Source organism: Rhinoderma darwinii, chromosome 4, assembly GCF_050947455.1.
Source record: "Rhinoderma darwinii isolate aRhiDar2 chromosome 4, aRhiDar2.hap1, whole genome shotgun sequence".
NCBI classification, from domain to species: Eukaryota; Metazoa; Chordata; class Amphibia; order Anura; family Rhinodermatidae; genus Rhinoderma; species Rhinoderma darwinii.
The window spans coordinates 354,096,912-354,105,876 of record NC_134690.1 but is presented as its reverse complement, the minus strand read 5'-3'; the positions used below and the strand labels follow the sequence as shown (position 1 = coordinate 354,105,876).

At 44.2% G+C, this 8,965-nt stretch overlaps 1 long non-coding RNA gene across 1 annotated transcript; it reads right to left on the bottom strand.

The window, feature by feature from the left end:
• Window positions 1-3,847: 3,847 nt before the first annotated feature.
• LOC142761314 (uncharacterized) lies at window positions 3,848-5,082 on the bottom strand. Its single transcript, XR_012883606.1, has 3 exons — window positions 4,659-5,082; window positions 4,275-4,428; window positions 3,848-4,160 (listed from the first exon to the last, which is right to left on the bottom strand). It is a non-coding gene; the product is annotated as an uncharacterized LOC142761314 (long non-coding RNA).
• Window positions 5,083-8,965: the final 3,883 nt, after the last annotated feature.

Sequence of the window (8,965 nt, the reverse complement as noted above, 5' to 3'; positions counted from 1 at the left end):
AATCGATCCCACATGTTAGTGTAGGTGTCCGGCTGTCTTTAGACAGCCCGACACCCGCTTTAGCAGGCATAGGACACCCGTGCCAGGCTTATGTCAGAGCGTCGTGAAAAGGCGGTGCTCTGGCATAAGTACCCTTAACGGCCACAGTGAAAAGGCATATTGGCGGTCGTTAAGAGGTTAACAACAACAATAATACTATACGTATGCTTGGCATTTCACGTTTAAATGATTTATTTCGAATACTGCATATACATTTTGTGAGCATGTTTCAAAGTCTATTATATTTCCTAGCCTGTCTCAGTTATAATAACCTCTAAGAGAAGTATTTACACATGCAAAGCAAACTAGCTAAGATCTCCCAGCACGAGTAAGACAAAACACGATAGGCATTGCAAAAGATTTGTTTGAAAATGTAACAATAGAGATTAAGGTTCAGACAGAATACTTTAAAAAAAGGAAAGAAATTAAAGTACAAAAGAAATAACATATAGCTATTGAGTTAAAATATTGAATCTTCATTGGGTTAGGCTCCAGCTCAATCAACAAACTGTTTCAAAATACACCTACCTACATTTTATGATGGTAATGATGCAGAAATTGTAATTATGATTGCACTCCCACCCATTAATGTTGTAAGACTAGATAAAGCAAGGAATGCAATTTTTAGAAGTTGTGGAGGGAAGGAAGGTATACACTGAGAGCAAAAAAATCTTTACAGTAATCTTACAAAAGGACAAGACAATTCTACATTCATTGTACAGTCGAAAGAAGGCTTTCATAAGTTTTTAAAAAAAAAATACATCTAATTCAGATCATACATTAAAATGTTAAAGAGGAAATAAACTGCACTATTGTTATCCTTTGTATCAAGCTAGATCGTAGGTACATATAGGTAGTTCCTTATAGAATACACCAAATAAGATAATTTTTTTTACATTTTTATTAAAATATGATTTATTTTCTTAATTAGAATTAATTGTATAATTAAAAATAAAAGACATTGAAAAAGATACAAAACACATGCCGGTACTATATATATTTTCTCAAGAGTCTGAAATGCTAATTATTAATATTAATATTTTTATATTTTTATTTAGAAAGTGTCATTTATTTAGGAAAAGTCAGTTCAGATAACATAAGGGTCATGAACACAGCAGAGACATGTGCACAGAGCCTGAATGGTTGTAGTCCTTAGGCTGGATTCACACGAACATGGCGTTTTTGCGCGCGTGAAAAACGCGCCGTTTCGGTTGCGTTGCAGTTGCGTGTGGCATCCGTTTGGGCAGCGTGATAGCGTATTTAACGCGCGTATGGCATGCGTTTTTTACGCGCGTCAAAACAACGGAGGGTGGAGTAATAGAGAGGACAGCCTACAAAAAGACACCTTCTCCAACACCTGCTTGCTGTGAGCACATGTTCGCATCCAGATTTCACGTTCCCTCACACTTTGGTCCGTGTTTGTTGGATTTGGGTGGTTTTTCCGGTTAAAAAAACTACAATATGCCCTTGACTCCGCTGGGCCGTGTGCTGCTCGCATGGATGGTTTCTAGGAGATTTGGTGAACGCCGACCCATGCTTGAGGAGGGAACCCGTAGAAGAGGGAGGATTTGGGTTCATCCACTTGTGGCCCAGCGCAGCTCCAAAGGCCATTTTCATACTCTATATGAGGACCTTCGCAGCCACCCTGAGAAATTTCGTTCGTTTTGCCGCATGTCTGTGTTGACTTTTGATCTTCTACTGGAGCAGATTCGCGCAGGCATAACCTACACGGACACCAATATGCGGCGCTGCATTTCCCCCGAGGAGCGACTCCTAGTGACGTTAAGGTATGTGTGTTTAAAACTCTTGCTGCTTACAGGCTGGTGTGTGGTTCTCATGTCCTCAAGCATGCTTATTTGTGTTGTGTGTTTTTGCATCTCGCCCATGTAGATTTCTAGCTACCGGAAACAGCTATCATTCGTTACATTTCGAATTCCTTCTTGGAGTGAGCACAATTTCGGCCATTGTCACAGGCACCTGTGTTGTGTTGTGGCTGCGATTGAAGGCCACAGTGATGCCGCAGCCGACGACAGACCACTGGCTTTCCATTGCATCAGACTTTCTCACCACCACCCAATTTCCGAATTGTATTGGTGCCCTAGACGGGAAGCATATTCGGGTCAAGAAGCCCCCCCACTCCGGATCCCGATTCTATAACTACAAACAGTATTTTTCAATCGTCTTGATGGCCCTGTCCGACAGCAATTATTGTTTTACAATTGTACATATAGGGTCCTATGGAAGCTCCGCTGATGCCCGCATCTTTCGTACATCCCGGATGGGCGAGCGTCTGATGTGCAATCTTCTGTCGGTGCCGGTGCCGACCCACCTGCCTGGCTCGCGAGGACCACCAGTCCCTTATGTGATCGTGGCAGATGAGGGTTTCGGACTCACAAGTCAAGTCATGCGCCCATTTGCTCGAAGAGGCTTGGACGACCGCCGGCGCATATTCAATTACCGGCTTAGCAGAGCACGCCGATGTGTGGAATGTGCATTTGGCATAATGTCCTCCAAATGGCGTGTTTTCCTCACCACCATGCAACTGAAGCCGCAAAATGTCACCCGGGTCATACAAGCGTGTGTCGTGCTTCATAATTTTTGTCGCATACATGATGGTGGTTGTGATGCAGAATATATTCAGCAAAATGTTTCGTCAACAACCATTCCACTGCCAATTCCACTTGGAAGGGCGCAAACATCGGGAATACGAGTACGCGACATATTTGCACAATATTTTGACAGCCCGGATGGAGCTGTGCCATGGCAGGAGGATGTTCTGTGAGGGCTGTCCTAGTTGAGATTAGTGGGCCTCAGTAGCGTTTTTGTGGGACTTTTGTTGTTCTTTGGGGAGGGGATATTTTGATTCTGCACTCGCAAGACATGAGGACCCTTGACGTGGGTTGCGAGCTTACATCTTTGGTGGTTTTCCTTTTTACGTTAAATCTCCTCTAGACGAATTAGCTTGGGAGGCCGCTTGCCTTAGCCCTTGGACACTAATTCCATGTCAAAAATCATTTGGTCCCCATTTCTCACACGACTGCAATGCAGGCGAGGGCAATATGCGGAATGGAGGTAACCCACCAAAGACAAACTAATACCTCTATCATGGCATGCTACAAACTTGCTCCACCGTCCTAATGTGGGGACATTACCTCAAATAATGTTTGGGGGAACCTGGGTACCAACACATAAAGGGAGGCAAACACAAATAATGAAACGTCGTCACAACATAACCATTTAATCTGGTATTTCAAACGTAAACACTGAGCAGCATCCAGCTGTCAGAAAAACATATCGAACGCACCAACATGATGCTACAGAACTAAACTGTGACTTCCATGTTGACAGTCCCACATAGAAACACGCGGCATCGGCCTCCACAATTCTATAAGTCCTGATACATGTGTGAGGGAGACTGGTGGCTCTGCATCTCAGCACCACTATACTGTCCCTGGGACTGCTGAGGATGTTCCACACCAGCATAGTGGTGCTGATACTGAGGGTTTAGCCCTGCAGGGGGGCCCTGGACAAAGGGAGGCTGGGGTCTGACGTAGGGGGGGAAAGTGCGGTCGCGAGGCACCACATGACCTGGTGACATTACCCTCACCATCGGCCGTTGGTACTGTGGCCTTTGAAAGGTGTGAGCAGGCTGGGAAGGGAGAGGAGCAGAAGAGGTCAGACAATCTTCAGGCAATCCACGCCATTGCTCTACTACCTGGAAGCATTGGCGTGGATTGTTAGGAGGAGTGGCAGAATCAATAATAGCGAGGATGGCCCCTTGGACACGTGCCATCCGGTAGTCCGGTACTCGCCGAAGTAGTGGCGCTATGGTACGCCCAAAAGCGTCACATCCATCCTCCTCCGAACAGCGCCTAAGGTACTCCAGGACTCTCGCGTCCACGTTGGCACCTGCTGGGGCAACCTGGGTGCGCCGGCGTCTGGCTGGTGGCGTCCGTGGATTGTCCAGGTCCACTGGCAGCTGGGGTTGGCTGCTTAACTGTGTGGCAGCTTGGGTTTGGGTGCGGTCGGGGGTCAAGGGCAGCACGGGATCTTGTTCGGTGACCTGGTGCGCCTCCACATGGCCAGCCTCCTCCTCCGTGTCATTCAGATTATCACTGCATCTGCCAGAAACATTTATCGTTACTCATTTTCCCATGGCCACAAGGGCCATACAGATTTTTAGACAGGCTATGCAGTGAACACACACATGTCATCAATGTAATGTCAGTACTTACGGTCGCATCTCCATAATGTCCTTGAGAAACATCAGCTGTTTCATATATATATAGGGCCTTTTTTTGGACGCCCCATCCCCACTTCGCCCTTTGTTGCCATATTCCCTCCTAAACTGATCCCGACAGCTCCTCCACCGTGTTTTGACATCATCAACTGGACAAAGGAACAGGAGACAGACACCAAAATGAGACCATCTGACCGTACAGACAACTTCACTTGTCACAAACGTTGCTATACGTAATACACAACGAAACAATAAACACTGGCCTATACATTATGCAGTGCCACACGCGCGACCAAGCACTGTACAGAACATATGAAACACAAGGCTATACACGATAGCATGGGCGATTGCATCAGCATTCATTTAGATCAGCACTTACCTATGGTTTTGCGGTCTCTTGTGGTACTTTTTTCCCACTCCTGCCCAAATAGGCTATGCGCCACCTCATCCCAGGCTACCTCCTTGCCCGTGCGGTCGTGGTAGGCCTCATCATTCGTGTTCCACAACTGGGGTCTGTCATGGACCAAGCAAATAAGTTTCTCCACATCACACGCACGTGGCATTGCTGCAGATGTGTGTTGAAACTGTGCGCATGTGCTCAGAATGTGAAAAGGCACTTCCTGGTGGGTAGTTGTTTTGTCTAGTCTGCTCCACTCATTTACATAGACTTAACAAGTGCTGCGTGAAAAACGCTGTGCGTATGGAGGTGCTTGCGTGTGCCCTGCGTTGTTTTCACGCACCCATTGACTTCAATGGGTGCGTGATGCGTTGAAAACGCAGAATCAACGGACATGTCGTGAGTTTTTTGCAACGGAGCAACGCTGCGCAAAAAACGCTGCCATGTCTGCACGGCCCCATTGACTAATATAGCTACGGGCAACGCACGTGAAAATCACGCGCGTTGCACGCGCGTATTTTACGTTCGTCTGAATAAGCCCTTACAGCTCTAAACTAAAAAGCCTGTAGGCCCTCCTTGTGCCGCCATATAGTGTCTTTGTACAACACTGTATTATGGGGATATTCTCCCCTAGAAGCATTGCTTCTAAGCTAGAATATCTTTGTTATACAGCACCCACTGGAAAATGGCACAAACTTTGTATACCTCAGTTTGAAAGCAATGGGATACGGAAGTGCAATATGGCTCAATAGACTTTCATGGGTGCCATACCATGGCCTGTACAGCTCAGGGCCATAATACAACAATGTGTTTGATGCCTAAAGTAAACAGATTTATTCCAAAGATAATTTTATTTTAATGAACAAGAAACAATAACAAAAACAATCGTAAAACATTTAAATATTTATAGACTCTATAAGACCCAACTCATGACACCTACATTCTTCGAACACCTAAAGTTTTTGGTTTTTTATTTAGAGGAACAAAAACCCTAGACCTCTTTTTAACTAATATATATATAGTCCAACAGGATTTTTTTCCTTCTTTCTCCCAAAATAGTTGGAGAGAAACACACAAAAAATGCAAGACACAAAGAAAAATACTTAACAATTCCTATGGGAGACACTCCAGCCATTCTCACTCTTCCAGTACAGCTCCTTGATAGTGCTGTGTGGATTTCATAAGGGAGAAGTAACTGCACTGTTAAAACGTTACATTATTATTTGACATTTGTACATATACATATTTTACAGACATATATTTTCCATTGTCATTTTTTTAAAATTATTCATTGAGTAGTAGTAATAATAATAATAATAATAATAATAATAATAATAATAATAATAATTGAATAATACCACTTTTAGTAATAATTTCTGAAAATAGAGAACCTATGTTATTACCTGTAGATAATTCATTGTTTTTATTATACTACTATTATAATATTATTATTATTATTGTTATTATTATTATTATTATTAATACATTGATGGCCTATCCTCAGGATAGGCCATCAACAGCTCATGGGTCGGGGTCCTGCGAGTCGGACCCCGACCCATCAGCTTAATGTTTAATATCACTGTCTGCTGAAGCTGATAGGTCAGGGTCCGACTCGTACGAGAGCTGCTTCCCCTTCATTTCCCTTACTTGCTGACACTGTGAGTCGCCGACACGGATTCACAGTGTGAGCATGTGACCGGAATGAAGGGGAAGCAGCTCTCATAACAGCGCTGTGGCCCCTTCAAAACAGCTGATTGGCGGGGTCCTGGGAGTCGGGCCCCGACCTATTATCTTCAGCAGACAGTGATATTAAACTTCCCCTCCTCTTCAGCCGCAGCGGAGATCCTGACTCTATCCAGAGTCGTGATGTTGTGTGCGGTGCATAGTGTTGTGACGTCATGCGCTGCGCAAAGCGCTGTGATGTCAGGACCTCCGCTGCGTTCCGGAACCAGGCGGGTAAGTACTCTCAGTTACTATAGTAAAAGGGGCCCGTGGCCCCAGTTACTATAGTAACTTTTTATTGATGGTCGCAATTGCGACCGCTGTGACCCCTATAGCTACGCCACTGCCGGGCAGAGTACATCTCGTTGCACGGTGCGTGCCCAGGTAATGGCGCATCCGAGAAAGTTGGAGGAGGCTGCTAGTGATGTATAACAGCCAAAAAATAAAATCATACCACCCATCATCTTGCTGCAGATCATACAGTGACTACAGTACTGATTAGAGGCAAAATAAACATTTACATTGAGTGACTCACCAGTGACGTCTTCTCAGATTCTAGTTGTTATTTTTCTCCTTTTTTCTCCATCTGCTCTAGACCTCTATGATAACTTCTCCAGAACACAGCCCATTTCTGCAGTTTGCCGCTTAGGTGTCTTCAGCTACCCACTTTTCAAACATTTCTGCACCTATAAACGAAGATAAAGTTCTCATGGTGCCACATACTACGGCCCTAAATATAATAGCACCATACACTGCACCACTAATTATAGTAGCAGCATACCCTGTGTCCTTGATTATAGTAGCACCATACACTGTGTCCCACACAGACACACACACACACACACACACACACACACACACATACATTGCTCCTAGTAGTGACCTACATTGATCCCCCTGTAGATAGTGGCTGCCATAGATCCCCCTATAGATAGTAGTCCCCATTGAATCCCCTGTAGATAGCAGCCCTGTAGATAGTGCCCCACATACAGCCCTTTGTAGATAGTACCCCACATATTGCCCCCCTGTAGATAGTGCCCGACATCCCTTCCTGTAGATAGTGCATTACATATAGCCCCCCTGAAATTATTGCCCCACATAGAGCCCCCTATAGATAGTGCCCCACATATAGCATCCCTGTATATAGTGCCCCACATATAGTGCCCTCTGTAGATAGTGCCCCGCATATAGCCCACCTCTAGATAGTGCCCTACATATAGCCCCTTCTGGAGATAGTGCCCCACATACAGCCCCCCCCTGTAGATAGTGTCCCACATATAGCTTCCCCCTCTGGATAATGCCACTCACACTATTAAGCGAAAGAAAAAACTTTACGTGCTCACCTAGACGTGCATGTAATTGTATCTGCATCCTATAGACGTGGCGGCGGCTGGTTTCAGTGGTGCGGCCGCCCCCCAAAAAGGCAGCATGCCGTCTGAGGTGAGAAGCTCATCTCACCTCACAGACTGTGCTGCCCTGAGTTCTATAGATCAAATACTAATATGAACACATCAGCAGCATTTACTATCAATTGTAAAAGGATCATTATGATCACAATAACATGTACAAGTTCCTTTCAACTTAAAAAATTATCAAAGACAAAGATCGATTTTGTTTTTCATGGACAGTGGAAAAAAGGTCCCCTATTTTTACGGACTGTATGTGACTTTATAGACGTTTGGCAACCCTGATCCAGCTGTTGCAGTTACAGTATGTTCCTTAGAAATCAGATTAAGCATATGTTAGGGCCTGTTCACATCAGCATTCGGGTTCTGTTCATCAGTTCTGTTCAACCTTTCCGTCAGATGAACCTATCGCTTCCGTTTGCATTACCATTTATTTCAATAGTAATGCTTCCGTTTCAGTGTATTTCTGTTTGTTTCCGTTCCGTAGAGTTTCTGTTTTTTTCACTGAAACAATAGCGCAGTCGAGAGTACTTTTGTTTTCGTGAAAAGAAAAAAGGAATCTTTACGGAATGGAAACAAACGGAAACACACTGCAATGGAAGCATTACCATTGAAATCAATGGTAATGCAAATAGAAGCAATAGTTTCAGTTCGGGTTTCCGTTCACCAGTTCGGCCTGACGGAAAGGTTGAACGCTGATGTGAACAGGCCCTTGGGCTGAAAAATGTAGATAAAGTTGTAACAAGTTTATGACGTGCAACATGTCTTTTAAAGAGGACCTCTCATGTCCCCAAAAAAGTTAAATTGCCGCTATACCTCAATTCCTGCCTTCTCCATGACTGCAGCGCCATGTTTTTTAAATGTCTTTACATGCCTCTGTCTAGTAGGTTCAAGCCCCAAATGAACTTTTTTGGGGGCATGACAGATCCTCTTTAGAAATATTATTAGAGGTGAACAGAAACTAATGTTACATTTAACCCCTTAGTGACCAGCCCATTTTAGGCCCTAATGACGAAGCTATTTTATTTGTTTTTCTATAGTCGCATTTAAAGAGCTATAACTTTTTTATTTTTTCGTCTACATAGCTGTATGAGGACTTGTTTTTTGCGGGATTAGTTGTACTTTTTAATAGCACCATTTTAGGGTACATATAATTTTTTT